This window comes from Mobula birostris, chromosome 10, assembly GCF_030028105.1.
Source record: "Mobula birostris isolate sMobBir1 chromosome 10, sMobBir1.hap1, whole genome shotgun sequence".
Classification (NCBI taxonomy): domain Eukaryota; kingdom Metazoa; phylum Chordata; class Chondrichthyes; order Myliobatiformes; family Myliobatidae; genus Mobula; species Mobula birostris.
This window is the reverse complement of record NC_092379.1, coordinates 44,535,009-44,550,525: the sequence shown is the minus strand read 5'-3', so window position 1 is coordinate 44,550,525 and position 15,517 is coordinate 44,535,009.

The window sequence follows — 15,517 nt, the reverse complement described above, 5'->3', positions numbered from 1 at the left end:
AGCCATCAATTCCGTTGTCCAGATCATTGACATCTGCTTGAAAAGAAACGGTCACAATACCAACCCCTGTGGAACACTAATTGTCACCTGCAGTCAACCAGAAAAGGCCCCTTTCATTTGCAACTCTTTGCTTCCCGTCAGTCAGGCAATCTTCTATCTATACTAGGATATCTTCTGTAATACCATGGGCTCTTAACTTGCTAAGGAGTCTCATGTGCGGCATCTTGTCAAACTCCAAGTAAACAACATCCACTGACCCTCCTTTGTCTATCCTGCCTGTAATTTCCCCTAAAGGAGACCATGCACCTCCAAGTTATGGGAGCCTCGTCCTTAATAATGGACTCCCAACATTTTCCCAACCACTGAAGTCAGGCTGAAGGGCCTATAGTTTCATGTCTTTTGCCTCCCTCCCTTCAGAGTGAAGTGACATTTGGAAATTTCCAGTCCTCTGGAACCATTCCAGATTCTAATGACTCTTGAAAGATTATTACTCATGCCTCCCCAATCTCTACAGCTGCCTCTTTCAGAACCCTGCGGTGTAGCCCATCTAGTCCAGGTGACTTGACTACCTTCAAAACTTTCAGCTTCCCAAGCACCTTCTCCTTAATAAAAGCAACTGCACTCACTTCTGCTAACTGACTCTCGAATTTCTGGCATACTGCTCGTGTGACCATAACTTGGACCATAATGTATAGTACTGTGCAAAAGTCTTAGGCTGGTGTATATAGCGAGGGTGTCCTTGAGTTTTGCACGGTCCGGTAGTAATTCTTATATGCTGCACTGTGCTGCTGCTGCCGCAAAAAAAAAATCAAATTTCTTGACATCTGTGAGTGATGATAAACCTCACAGATGTCTGATATGGGTCTCTGATGTGGACTGAGAGTGGGAAGGGGGCAGGGAGAGGGGAGTTGTGTCCCTGTCCCCCTCTTTTGGTGAATGTCGGTGATAGCGTAGGATGATATCGTGGTTCTGCATTTGTGTTTATGGACTGTGGACTTTTTCAGACTTAGGGTTTTTATATTCTGTTTATTCTTTTTCTTCTTTTTCTTTTTATATTCTGTTTATTCCTCGCCTTATTCTTTTCGTTTTGTTGTGCGAGGGGAGGGTGTTTGGGGGTAAAATGCTCTTTTTCTGCGGGGGATGGATTGGGGGGGGTCGATGTTGCTATTCCGTTTTGTGTGTGGAGGGAAGGGTAGTTTTGGGGATCAGATGATCAGGATGCCATTATTTTTTGTACTGGCGGGGAGGTGTAGGTTTCATGTTTCTCTCTGAATGACTTTCATGTTCTTTCTTTGCTTCGTGGCTATGTGGAGAAGACAAATTTCAGAGTTGTATTTGGATATCTGCTTTGATCATAAACAAACCTTTGACTCTTTGGTTGGGAAAAGGGGGAAGGGAGCGGGAAGCACCGGAGAGACATTCTGTAATGACCAATAGACCAATTGTTTGGAATCAAATGGCCTTGCCTGGGTTCTCAGGGCTGAGTGTGTCTGCACTCGCGCCACCCCCTCCTGCCCCTGGCAGTCCACCTCAGCCACCTCTCTCACACCCCTCCCGTGGGTGCTCCACTCTCACCATTCCCAACATCCTGTGCTCCCGCCAGATTTACAAACTTGCTCTCCGCTGCACGTCGGCAAGTACAGTTCTGTGCAAAAGTCTTTGGCACCCTGGCTAGATGTGCATGTGCCTAAGTACTGTAAGTGTGAAAGTGGCATTCATATTTCTTTTGTGGGATTAATATTTCATAAATATCCAAGATGATACTTTGAAAGCAGAGAGTCTGGGGAGCGCCAGTGTGTTTGTCAGACAGCGTTCGCAGTATGTATGTTTTTCACCTTTGCTGTACTCAGAAAATTGCCTTTCCTTCCTAGTGCCCTGAGGTCCGTTTGAACATTATCTCCAATCTGGACTGCGTGAATGAAGTTGTTGGAATTCACCAGTTATCACAGTCTCTCCTGCCAGCCATTGTAGAATTAGCAGAAGATGCCAAATGGAGAGTGCGCCTTGCGATAATCGAGTACATGCCTCTGCTTGCAGGGCTGCTGGTGGGTGGTTTATTCTAAAATGTTTTTATAGTCTATTAGCAATGCTTCCATATGGATGATTTGCAGAATGGAAATGATTGCCCATATCAAATTGATACTTCAGTTTAAAGATGGAAATAACTTTGAACATCTTCTTTCCTTTTCCACCAGAAGCAAATGTGCGATAGTAACAATTATACTTGTAGCCCACTGACATGGGTAGTCTTACTTTAGACTCGGGGCTCCCAACCTTTTTTTTAATTGACCATTAACCAAGCAGGGGTGGAAACCCCTGGTTTAGACCATCAGGTTTAGGCCCCTGTTTAAGGACTGCGGACTTTGTCAGACTTAGGGATTTTATATTCTGTTTTTATATTGTCTGTTTCTTTTCATTTTGTTGTGCGAGGGGAGGGTGTTTGAGGGTAAAATGTTCTGTTGGTTTTTTGTGCGGGGAATGGATTGAACAATGATCTCAAAATTCTCTGTAAGGTATTAGTTAGGAGGCTGGAGCCACTCTTGCCAAAAATGGTCCACCCTGACCAAAATGGATTTGTAAGGGAAGGCAGGGCTTCCACAACATTCGAATAGTGCTTAATATACTTTATGAAAAATCTGGAAGCTCTGATAGCTCTATTGTGTCATTGGATACCGAGAAAGCCTTCGACAGAGTGGAGTGGAATAGGGGGAAAATTTCTAAGATACAGCTTCTGTATTCTAACCCACAGGCTGAAGTTTTAACTAACGGGCTTTTTTCGGCATCTTTTAAACTCCAACGGGGAATAAGACAGGGCTGTCCCCTATCTCCCCTCCTGTTTATCCTGGCCATTGCGCCACTTGCTATGGCAATTTGAAAACAGGCTAACATAGCAGGAATAACTATAGGAGATGTAGAACATCGCATAGCCCTGTACATGGATGACGTCATTTTGTCAGAACAGGGTTTACCTATTTGGGTGTTAAAATTACTCCTACTATTGATAAAATTATCCCAACTAATTATAACCCTCTCACAGACTCAGTTATTCAACTTACAAACAGATGGACGAAATTGCTCATAAATTTGATTGGACGCATAAACATTTTAAAAATGTCAATTTTACTGAAGTTCCTGTACCTTTTGCAATCTATCCCACTTTCTCTTCCATCATCTTTCTTTTACTTATTAAAGAAATTTTTTTCTAATTTCATCTGGAATAATAGATGTCCAAGACTCAGGCTTTCCCTGTTATGTCTGCCGTATGATAGAGGTGGCTTACAGCTACCACATCTTATATGGTATTTCTGGGCGGCCCAAATTAGAGCAGGAATGTTTTATTTTGTTCAGGATCACTCCCCTCCTTGGGTCTCAATGGAATCCCAGTTGATCAATATCCCTCTAGAACTATATATGTATTCAGCAAATAAAAAAAACCTGGTCACACAATCTAAAATCCCTTTCTTAAAAAATACAATAATGATTTGGCACGATGCTCTTGCGTAAATAGGAGAGACATCACAGTTATCCCAGTTTACTCCTATCTTTGGTAATGATAGCTCCAGCCCGGCAGAGCGGATCCTAGTTTTAAAACTTGGTCGCCCCGAGGCATAGCTAAGGTGTCTGATCTTTATAATGGCAATTCATTTATGTCTTTTGAAGAACTCAAATGCCACATATGGAATTCCAACAAAACACTTTCTTAAATGCCTTTAGTTGCAAAGTTTTATTATGTCCAGGCAAAGTTACAGTTTGAAGCTCCCTCCTTTATTTACCCTAGAAGACCTCACTCTGAAATTATCTGAAGCTAGGGGACAAGTGTCTGAATTATACATGTAAGGGTTTCTTCTTTTATGTTACTTGCTAAGGCTAATAAAATGGCTTCTCTGTACTGTTCGCCGCTGAGACAGTGGTTCTCTAGAGCAGCTTGTTTGGGTTATAATTACTGATACAGGAATTGTATTCATTTGCTGACCAATTGGGATAGATGGTATTCTTTCTTGTGTGTCTCTAAGCTATTGTTTTTCGTGGGCTTTGGGCAGAAGGCGCGATGGGGACAGAGAGAGGAGACGCGAGGAGAGAGATGCTGTAAGCTGGGCGACGGCACGGACCCCGAGCGGGAGTCCGAGGCCCAGGGTCTTCAGCGAGGAGAGGAGACGAGGACAGACTCGTGTGGAGTGTTTGGTGGATCACCGAGGGTGGTCCCATTCGTGGGTTGGCAGAGTTCAGAGGACATCGATTGGAGGAAGGGGGACCCGGTTCTGTAAGAGCTCCAACGAGTGTGCACCGAACTGATAGAGTTACTGACTTGGCACCTTTATTCTATTTGTTTCTACTAACCCATCACCAAGAAATACTTATAAAGTGTAATCATTTAATCGCATATGGCGTACTGTCTGTTAATTGGCGGTGTGGGGTACATCACACAGCATCCACACAAACTTGATCTCACCGTTTGGCGGGGCTGAAGGCTGCTCCCCCTAGACGAAAGCGAGCTGAGCGAGTCTGAGGCTTACCGGGGGGCTACATACAAATTGTTTGCAAGTAAATGCAAAGAGTCATCAAACAACATGCTACGAGCATGGAGAACTGATTTGCATGAGAATCTGTCAGAAAAAGAGTAGTCAGAAGCTTGTTCCTTCGTTCAAACCCAGTCAGTGAACACTCATTCTAAACGGATAACCAGACAGCACATTACTCCAGTCAGGTTTCGTCACTTTAACCCCAACATTCCAGACACATGCTTTAAATGTAATCACTAAAAGGGGTCTCTGTTCCATTGTATGTGCGAGTGCCCCCAGATAATCTGCTTCTGGAAGAAGGTGCTGGATTTGATCAGTCAAATTATTGGAAAAAAAGTGCTCCTTGATCCTAAATTATGTATTCTGAACATTTATCCAAAGGACTTTCTACCCTCCAAAAGTGGAAGGTCTCTGCTTAATATTTGTTTTTTGGAAGCCAGACGTTGCATAGCCTATTCATGGAAGAAGCCAACAACCAGTGAACCTTTGAATCTTTGATTGGGAAAAGGGGAAGGGAGAGGGAAGCACCAGAGAGATATTCTGTAATGATCAATAAACCAATTGTTTGGAATCAAATGACCTTGAGAGCAGAATTAGTCCATTCAGCCCATTGAGTCTGCTCCAACATTCCATCATGGCTGATTTGTGATCCCTCTCAACCCTATTCTCCTGTCTTCTCCCCATATCCTTTCACGCCCTGATTAATGAAGAGTCTGTCAGCCTCCATTTTAATTATACCCAATATCTTGGCCTCCACGGTTGTCCATGGAAGTGAATTCCACAGATTCGCCACCCTCTGGCTGAAGAAGTCGCTCCTCATCTCTGTTTCTGCCAGGCACTCCGATTTCCTCCTCCATCCCAAAGACGTGCTGGTTGTAAACTGGTTGTTGTAGATGCCTCCTCTGTGTCGGTAACTAGCAGGAGCAGTGAGGTAGTGTTCATGGGTTCGGTGTCCACTCAAAAATCGTATGGCAGAGGGGAGGAAGCTGTTCCTGAATCATTAGGTGTGTGTCTTCAGACAAATTGTCCCTCATTTCTGGTAGTAGCAATGAGAAGAGGCTGGTGGGCCCTTAATGATGGACACTGTCTTTTTGAGGCACCGCTCCTTGAAGATGTCCTGGATAATATGGAGGCTGGAGCACACGATGGAGCTGACTAATTTTATAACTCTCTGTAGCTTTCTTAAGCTCTCCTGTATCATATCGGATTTAGTATGTATTTGGTTTTAAGGAAGCAAATCGCTCTCAGTTTCGGTGTGCAAACACAAAGTAGATTTTCTTCAGTAAGGCCTTTGACAAGGTCCCGCATGGGAGGTTAGTTAGGAAAATTCAGTCGCTAGGTATACATGGAGAGGTGGTAAATTGGATTAGACATTGGCTCAATGGAAGAAGCCAAAGAGTGGTAGCAGAGCATTGCTTCTCTGAGTGGAGTCCTGTGTCTAGTGGTGTGCCACAGGGATCAGTGCTGGGTCCATTGTTATTTGTCATCTATATCAATGATCTGGATGATAATGTGGTAAATTGGATCAGCAAATTTGCTGATGACACAAAGATTGGAGGTGTAGTAGACAGTGAGGAAGGTTTTCAGAGCCTGCAGAGGGACTTGGACCAGCTGGAAAAATGGGCTGAAAAATGGCAGATGGAGTTTAATACAGACAAGTATGAGGTATTGCATGTTGGAAGGACAAACCAAGGTAGAACATACAGGGTTAATGGTAAGGCACTGAGGAGTGCAGTGGAACAGAGGGATCTGGGAATACAGATAGAAAATTCCCTAAAAGTAGCGTCACAGGTAGATAGGGTCGTAAAGAGAGCTTTTGGTACATTGGCCTTTATTAATCGAAGTATTGAGTATAAGAGCTGGAATGTTATGATGAGGTTGTATAAGGCATTGGTGAGGCTGAATCTGGAATATTGTGTTCAGTTTTGGTCACCAAATTACAGGAAGGATATAAATAAGGTTGAAAGAGTGCAGAGAAGGTTTACAAGGATGTTGCCGGGACTTGAGAAACTCAGTTATAGAGAAAGGTTGAATAGGTTAAGACTATTCCCTGGAGCGTAGAAGAATGAGGGGAGATTTGATAGAGGTATATAAAATTATGATGGGTATAGATAGAGTGAATGCAAGCAGGCTTTTTCCACTGAGGCAAGGGGAGAAAAAAACCAGAGGACATGGGTTTAGGGTGAGGGGGGAAAAGTTTAAAGGGAACATTAGGGGGGGCTTCTTCACACAGACAGTGGTGAGAGTATGGAATGAGCTGCCAGACAAGGAAATAACATTTGCCAACTTCCAATCATCTGGTACTTCCTCCGGTGAGGACTGGCCAGTGAGGATGCCCAGATCGTCACTAAAGGTGCAGCAATCTCTTCCCTTGCTTCCCGTAGTAACCCTGAGGTATATCACATCTGGCCCCGGGGACTTATCTATCCTAGGGCTTTTCAAAATTCCAGAACATCCTCTTTCTCAATGTCAACATGTTGCAGCATATCACTGCCCTCGCAAGCATCAAGGTCCCTCTCACTGGTGATTACTAAAGAAAAGTATTCATTGCAGATCTCCCCCAAAGTCCTCCAACTCCAAACATTTTGCCTCTTTTAGCTCTGGCCGGCCCAGACTCTCACTCTGGACATCCTCCTGTTCTTCAAGTTTGTTTTTCTGAATCCAACTCGCCAAGTCCTTCTCGTGGCCCCTCCTAGTTCTCCGAAGTCCTTTCTTCACTCCCTTCCTGGCCACATTGTAACCCTCTGGAGCCCAGGCTGATCTTTGCATCCTATGCTTCTAGACTAGCTGTTGCGCATCTCTTGTCAAGCATGGCTCCTTCACCCTTCTGTTCTTTCCCTGTCTCAGTGGGACAAAACTCTGCAGAGCCTCATCCAAGTGAAGCCCAAAACGACTTCCACATTTCAATTGTGTGTTCTGAGTGCATTCATCCCAGTTTGTACTCCCAGATTCCTGCCCAATACCATCACAATCCAAACACCCGCCCCCGCCCCCAATTATTACTGCTGCAAGCAATCTTGTCGTACACTTGTACACATGGCAACAAGAAACAGACTTGACTTTGACCGATATGTTTATTTATTTAATTATTCCAGAATAGCATGGAACAGGCCCAACGAGACGCACCGCCCAGCAACCGGCCGATTTAACCCTTGCCTCATCACAGGACAGTTTACAATGACCAATGAGACTACTAAGCGGGACGTCTCCAGACTCTGTGGGGTGTTGGGGGGGGAATCTGAGCACCCGGGGTAGACACACGATCCATTCCGGTTCATTGCCTCTTATTCCAAAAGCAGCGGAGCTGCGAATCTGAAATCGTAACTGAAAATTCTGGAGACACTCAACAGAGCAGGCCAATGAATGGGCAGAAAGTCACAGATACAGCTGTGCATCTCCCAACATGATCTCATGCCAGCTCATCCACACCTTTTTTTCTGCCCCCTCTGCGTACAAGTTCTTAATCCTGCCTACGTTTCCAGAAGCCGCCTGTTCCATCTGCAGTGCCTCCCTGGTTTTCTTCTTGCCTGGCGGTCGAAGCTATGCTGTACTCAAGCCGGCTTTGCTCAAGGCAACATCACTCAGGTCCTGTGTGTTTTGTAAATGATAGTTCTCTTCGTTCTCTTGGTGTAAGCGAGTTGTGGTATTTAATTGATGCCAGAAGCCTCTCCTAAGACTTGGGCCACTCAGGTGTACTCTGTGTGTCACCCACTGTACTATCTCTCAGCCATTTAAATGGGAGCTTTCAAGCTGAGCTTCTGTACTGTTGTCAGTCAAGATGTAGTTTATACTTGCAACTGTTTGCAAGTGATATTCACATTCCTTATCATTTTTATAAATGAATGGCAGATGAGGATTTTTTCCCTGTGCAAGTAATTTCCCAAAAACGGCAGGGCTGATTTTTCTTTAAAGTAAAGTGTGTTTTGATTAAAGACCAATAAAATTAACAACAAATTTGATTTGGACTGTTTTGCTTTTAGTGTAGGTCCCTTTTACCCTGGAATCTGAATATTGCAGTTAGGGCTTGGACAATGACTAATTATTCAATTACAATAATTAGTAATAAATAATGGTAATCTATTCGAAGTATTTTTTAAGTATCTAATGGGGTGACACAGTGGCGTCTGGTTAGCGCAACACTTTGCAATTGGGTTCGATTCCCACTGCTACCTGTGAAGAGTTTATACGTTCTCAGCCTGACTGCGTGGGTTTCCTCCGGGTGCTCCTGTTTCCTCCCAGAGACGTACTTGTTGGTCGGTTAACTGATCATTGTAAATTGACCTGTAATTAGGCTAGGGTTAATCGGGGGGTGGCTCGCAGGGCAAGACGGGCCTGTTCCATGCTGTATCTCAATAAATAATCAATAATAAATAAGTATATTAAAATGCTACTTTCCAAGTGCATAATTTCCTCCACTGTGTGTAACTTGGTATGGAACAGGTTTACACTTTGAAGAAGGTGGTACGAGTATTTCATTTCGGAACTTTGTATTTTATCAGCAAGGTACGTATTTGAAAATCAAGTAGTAACAGCGATCAGATCATTTCTTGACCTGTGAATGCTGTCTTGCAGTGTACGCCATTCGCGAGGCCGCGACCAACAACTTGACCAAGTTGGTGGAGAAGTTTGGCAAAGACGGCAGAATCCACCATTGTGCCGAAAGTACTTGCCATGGCCAGTGACCCCAACTACCATCACAGAATGACCACCCTGTTCTGCATTAACGTGAGTATAGCTTTGACAATGTACTTGCCATGGCCAGTGACCCCAACTACCATCACAGAATGACCACACTGTTCTGCATTAACGTGAGTGTGGCTTTGACAATGTACTTGCAATGGCCAGTGACCTCGACTACCATTGCAGAATGACCACCCTGTTCTGCATTAACATGAGTATAACTTTGACAATACTTCCATTACACTTCACAAGCTGCTAAAAATTTCATGAATAAAACGTACAGTTAGAGCACACACTAAAGAATAAAGAATTTAACAGAAATATTATGGATTTGTTTGAAATGTTCTTTTAATATATTCTTTGTGAATGTTTAGATTCTGCAAAAAATCAATTAACACTTTGCCAAAGCTGCTCCTTCCAATATTGACATCTGCTTGACACGAGCTTCTGTTCTTGCGTTATTTGCTGAGGTGTAGTGGTGTTTTGTGGTTAATCTGCAAGGTGTCTAGAGTGAAAATTGATTTGAGGGCGAGACTTTTTATGATTTCGTGGAGCAGAGTTCCTAACTGTCCTTGTGGAAATGGACTGATGGTGTTAGCTGAAGGACAACTGATTTAATGACCTGTTGACCCACCAGATGGCTTACAGCTTTCAAGTTTTATTTCACAAGGGTCTGTTTCCGTGCTGTAGTGGACTATGGCTCTGTCTTTTGCTTAGAGGTCTGAGTACCTTGAAATGGACATTATACATTATCTGGCTGAGGGAATTGTAAGTTTTTTGACGCAACTAGTTTCAATTTACAAGTGTACTTAAAGGCCCCCACAGTCATTCCAGTTGCAGAATTAACTTCTTTCCCTGGATTTATTTGATGGGCCTGGGCTTTGCTGGAGTTTGAACAAGGTGAAGGAGAGATTCAGTTGAAATGCCTAGATAAAATGGATGTTTCTAAAAGTGGGTGAGTCTAGGACTGGAGGGCACAGCCTTTGGAACAGAGGGATATCCCTTTAGAACGGAGATGAAGAATTTCTTTAGCCGAAGCGTGGTGAGTCTACAGAATTCATCGCCACAGGCGGCGATGGGAGGCCAAGTAATTGGGTATATTTAAAGTGGAGCTTGATAGGTTCTGGAGGGTGTCGGGAGGTCTGCACGACCTGGCGTTTTTGCGGTATCCTCAAGGATTTGGCAAGCTGGACTCTCAAGAATGCAGGTGCAGCGGCCGTGGCCATTGCTGAGAGTGGACTTCAGGTTGGATGAGAGTGGCCTGAGAGGGGAAAGTGAAGTGGTGTTCAGTCGATTTCAACAACGAGCCAGGTTAAAAAGTTTAAAGAGTCGCAGGGGGAAAGACTAACTTCTCTGTGAGGCTTTACACACCTCAGCAGTGAACCGACTGTCACTGTCAGCACTTGTCTCTGCACTGAATTGACTTGCTGGCTGTGCCCTGCGACCATTGGGCCCCTGGCTCAGATAAAATGCTGAACTGGCTCCTTGGCTGTGGACTGCAACCATTGGGCCCCTGGACTGGTTTCACTTCTCTCAGCACAGAACTGATTCCCTTGCTGTGGCCTGCAGCCATCTACTGATCTGAACTGGCTCCCTGCCTGTGGGCCTAATTTCGGCGACCCTGCGGTTCATGTTCTGTTTCTTACTGGTTTACTATTTTTTTATTCTTGTTTGCCCGATTTGTTCTTTTTGAGCACATTGCGTGTCTGACGGTCTTTGCTGTGCAGGATTCTTTCTTTTTCCATGGATTCTCTTGTGTTTCTTTGCTTTATGGCTGCCTGCAAGAAGACGAATCTCCTGCTTGTATATGGAGTTCATACTTTGGTATCAATGTACTTTGAACTTTAGACCTCTGGATCAGCAGGAACACCTCAGAAAGGTATGCCTGTGCGGGCTGGACCAAAACAGGGCTAACATCCTGCGGGAGTGCTCGCTGGGATTCAAACTCATAGGGATGGGCCACAGGCAACATTTACAGTTAAGGTGGCCGTGCAGTTAAATATCGAAGGGAAACAAAGCAAGCCCCAGTCAGTCTGATAAGAAATGCAAGATTATATTTATTTTGGTGTAAGCAACGTTACTAGTAAAGCAAATGAGCTCACAGGAGGGTGATATTGTTACTGTCATAGAGAGGGTTGAATGGCTGAACGATTCACTCAGTGAATGGTGTGGTGGGCGTGGCACCGTAATATTGATTTATTACTGAAATATCGAGGAGGAGGACATTCTGGGACACACCTTACTAATCCACAAGCCTCTACTGGTGAACTTCCAGTAAGATGGCGGTGTGCTGGGGCGCAGCGGGTTCTACGGGGCCAGCCAAACGTGTTACTATCTTTTGTTTATTTCTTTACGATCTCAAGACCCTGCTGGAAGTTAAGCACTTAAAGAGTGCTGCCCGCCTACCCCATCGGCGTAGAAACTGAAGAAGCTGGACTTGGGGCAGATCGTTCTGCTCCCCGCGTCAGAGAGTCAGCAATGTGGTTGGCGTGCAGACTGGCAGCGAGCAATTGTCTTAGTCTCTTTTCTTGTGATTGCAAAACCCTGTTTGGCATTGTTAATGTGTAATGCTGCAAGTCTGGTCTTCTGATTTATTGCAGACTGCAGGGGCTGGCAGCAGGGGTGACTGACACCCCTGCAGGGTGAGCGGATGTGGCCTCAAGCCATGGGGCCGCCTGTTTGCAGCCACCCAGGAGAGAGGCATCAAGAGCTGGCACTGGAGGTGGTGTAGCGCAGCGTTTAAGCTAACGTTGGTGCTGTCCCTCTCCCCCAAAGTGTTTGCTTGGCAGAAGGCAGGATGTACGTGTTCAACTACAGACTGCTGCAACATTCATGGACTCAGGGACTTGGACTATATTTGTTGTGTGACTATATTTTACTGCTATATGTGCCACGTGCTGTGTATGACTGTTGGTACTGTGTTTTGTACCTTGACCCTGAAAGAACACTGTTTCGTTTGGGTGTATTCATGGGTATTCATGAATGATAATTAAACTTGAACTTGATGTAAACAGCCAAGAACAGCAAAACATTGGAATATTACCTGCAAGCTGCACACCAACCGGACTTGGAAATATATTGCCATTACTTCTGAAACCCCCTTTTCACTGGGCGTCTCTGGAAATGCAGCCTTTTAGCCCCTCGCAAACAGCCACTGGACTCCGCGGGGAGAAACTTCAGGCTTCGTACATCTAAGGTGTATGTGACTTTGGTCCCGCAAAATCCGTGAGGTTGGGATGTCTCGCCTACCCAAACCCCGGTTTGTGTGAATGCTGTGTGATTTACAGCCCCTGGCAATCGCCTGTCAGCAAAAAATAGCAGATTGTACACTGCATAGAATTATTCAGGAGTATATTTAAGAATGTTAACTTAAGCAAACAGTTATTAAAGGAAAGAAAGAGGAAAAAAACCGAAAAGGGCCCATTCTACTTAAAAGGTCACGTATACAGTGGAGCTCAAATCTTGAACTTCTCTGTAAATCGCGTGCTGGACCCTCCCTCCATCTGCGTGAAAGCACACACCACCTTCCAAAGGTCACTAGAAATCCGTCTTGAACAAAGAGGCTTTCCCACGGGATTATTGGTCCTTCCTCCTCGAAGTCATTCATCTGCACAAAGCACCCTGCATCGTCCACCATCTTTTCTCCTGTCTTCTCCCAGCTCCCGCCAAACAAAGACCTCTCTGCCCAGTAATCTCTAGTACCTTCTCCCAATTCTACCATCCTGATTGGATGACACCTCATTCCTGAGCTCAGACCCAAACAGGCTGAAAGCAGAACAGATTGCTGTTAGAGAACTGCTAAAATGAAATGTCTACAGCATAGCAGTAAAAATCTGAACCAGGGCATTGACACCGACTGGGTCAGAACCCTGGATCACCCACCCTAACTGCATTGTGGGTGCACCCAAACCTCAATGACTGCAGCACACCACAAAGGAATTAAATACCACTTCAAACTGTGATTCCCACACATTCCTTGGAGGAATATGCAAAAAGAGCTTCAAGTAACAGTGTACAGGTAGTCCCTAGGAGTGGTCACATGTGACAGCTCTCCCAGTATTCAGCATGAGGTACAGAAGCAAGGAAATCAGAATCAGGTTTAACGTCACCGGCATAATGTCGTGAAATTTGCTGTCTTTGTAATAGCAGCACAGTGCAACACATAATAATAGAGAAAACTGTGAATTACAGTAAATATATGAAATAATAATGCGGAAACAGAAATAAAAAGTAGTGAAGTAGAGCATGGGTTCAGTGTCCATTCAGAAATGGCAGAGGGGAAGAGACTGTTCTGGAATCGCTGAGTGTGTGCTTTCAGGCTTCTGTGCCTCCTTCCTGAGGGTAGCAGTGAGAAGAGGGCATGTCCTGGGTGGCGGGGGTCCTTCACCATGGATGCCGCCTTTTTGAGGCATCGATCCTCAAAGATGTCCTGGATACGAAGGAGAAAGGCAAAACACAGTTGTACGAGTTATCAGGTTATAGTAGTACAGAACCGCAACTTCTTTGATATCAGTACGAACGATTTCAAAGGGAATGGCCCAAAGGAGGGGGGATCCAGGAAAACTTTGTGAGAAACAGAGTGAGAGAAGGACGAAGGGTCTCAGCCTGAAACGTTGACTGGCCTGCTGCGTTCACCAGCAACTTCTATGTGTGTTGCTTGAATTTCCAGCATTTGCAGAATTCCTGTTGTTTGAGAGAAGGACATGGCTGGAAAACTCAAGCAGGGCAAGAAGCCGATGTATTAGGAGTCTTCAGTGGGGTTGGATACGGATATGTTTCCAAGGCCTGATGAAATGTATCCTTGGCTGTTATGGGAAGGAAGGGCTGAGTTCCCAAGGTCTCTTTGAGAGTTCAGTGAAACCCTCTCTCACTGCTCCCCCTCCGTGATCTCTGCTTCCCTTCGACGGGAGTCAGTGAAACCTTCTCTCACTCTGTGATATCTGCTCAGCTCTTTACTTCATCCCTCCCCCCTCCTGGTTTCACCCAGCACCTTGTATTTCTTTCTCCACTCACCTTCCACTCCCCCCCCCCCAACTTTTAAATCTACTCATCTTTTTTCTCCACTCCTGCCGAAGGGTCTCGGCTGGAAATGTCGACTGTACTCTTTTCCACCGATGCTGCCTGGCCTGCAGAGTTCCTCCAGCATTTTGTGTGTGTTCCAAGGATCGTAGTAGTTTAAAATCCTAAATTGTCACAGAACAGGTGCCAGGTAACTGGATCCCAGCAGTACGGTGCCTTCTTCAACGAAGGCAGCAACTGGTAACTACAGAGCTGTGAACCTAACGTCAGTGGTAGAAAGGGTGTTGTAAAAAGTCCCGAGGGACGGGATTCAGCTGCACTTGGGCAGAGCTTCATCAGAAATGGTCAGCGTGCAAGTGGTGATTCTGTCGGCCAATTTGAGTTTCTTGGAGTTACGGGTGTACTAGTGCAGCTGGTGTTGTCTACAGGGACTTTGGTAAATCTTTTGACAAGATCCCCAAACGAGCAAGAGACCGAGGGATCCGAAGTAACTTCACACATTGGGTTCAAAGTTGATTTGCTGATCGGCTTTTGTGATTATCCTGTGGCATACCACAGGAATCTGTGCTGGAACTCTCCTGTAAATGATTTGGATGTGGCTAGAAGTTTAACAGATGACATAAAAATGTGAGTTTTGTCTTGCGGTGTTAGTGCTAATGATGGTGCATTGGTTAGTTGGCAAACTAGGCAGAGCAATTGTACCTAGAACATAGAACGTTAAAGCACTGTGTTAAAGTGCTGTGCTGATCTTTTAACCTACTCTGAGATCAATCTAACCGTTCCCTCCTACATAGCCCTCCATTTTTCTATCATCTGTGTGCCTATCTAAGAATTTGTCAAATGCCCCCAATGCATCTGCCTCTACCATCACGCCTGGCGGGGCATTCCACACTCCCACCTGCTCTGTGTGTGTGAAACAAAAATCTTACCTGTGTACCTTCCTCCAATCATCTCAAAATTATCCCTCTGGTATTGGCCAATTCTGCTCTGGGGAAAAGTCTCTGGCTGTCCACTCTATCCACACCTCTCATCCTCCTTCACTCCAAACAGAAAAAGCCCCACCTCACTCAACCTTTCCTCATAAGACACGCTCTCTAATGCAGGCAGCAGCCTGGCAAGTCTCCTCTGTGTCCCCTCTAGATCTTCTCCATGCTTCCTATGACAAGGCTACCAAAGCTGGACGCCAGTGTGGTCTGACCAGAGTTTTATAGTGCTGCAACATTACCTCGCACTCTTGAACTCTATCCCCCAACTTACTGGACCCTCCCCCTGCCCCCGCATCATCGGGGGAGTCTAAA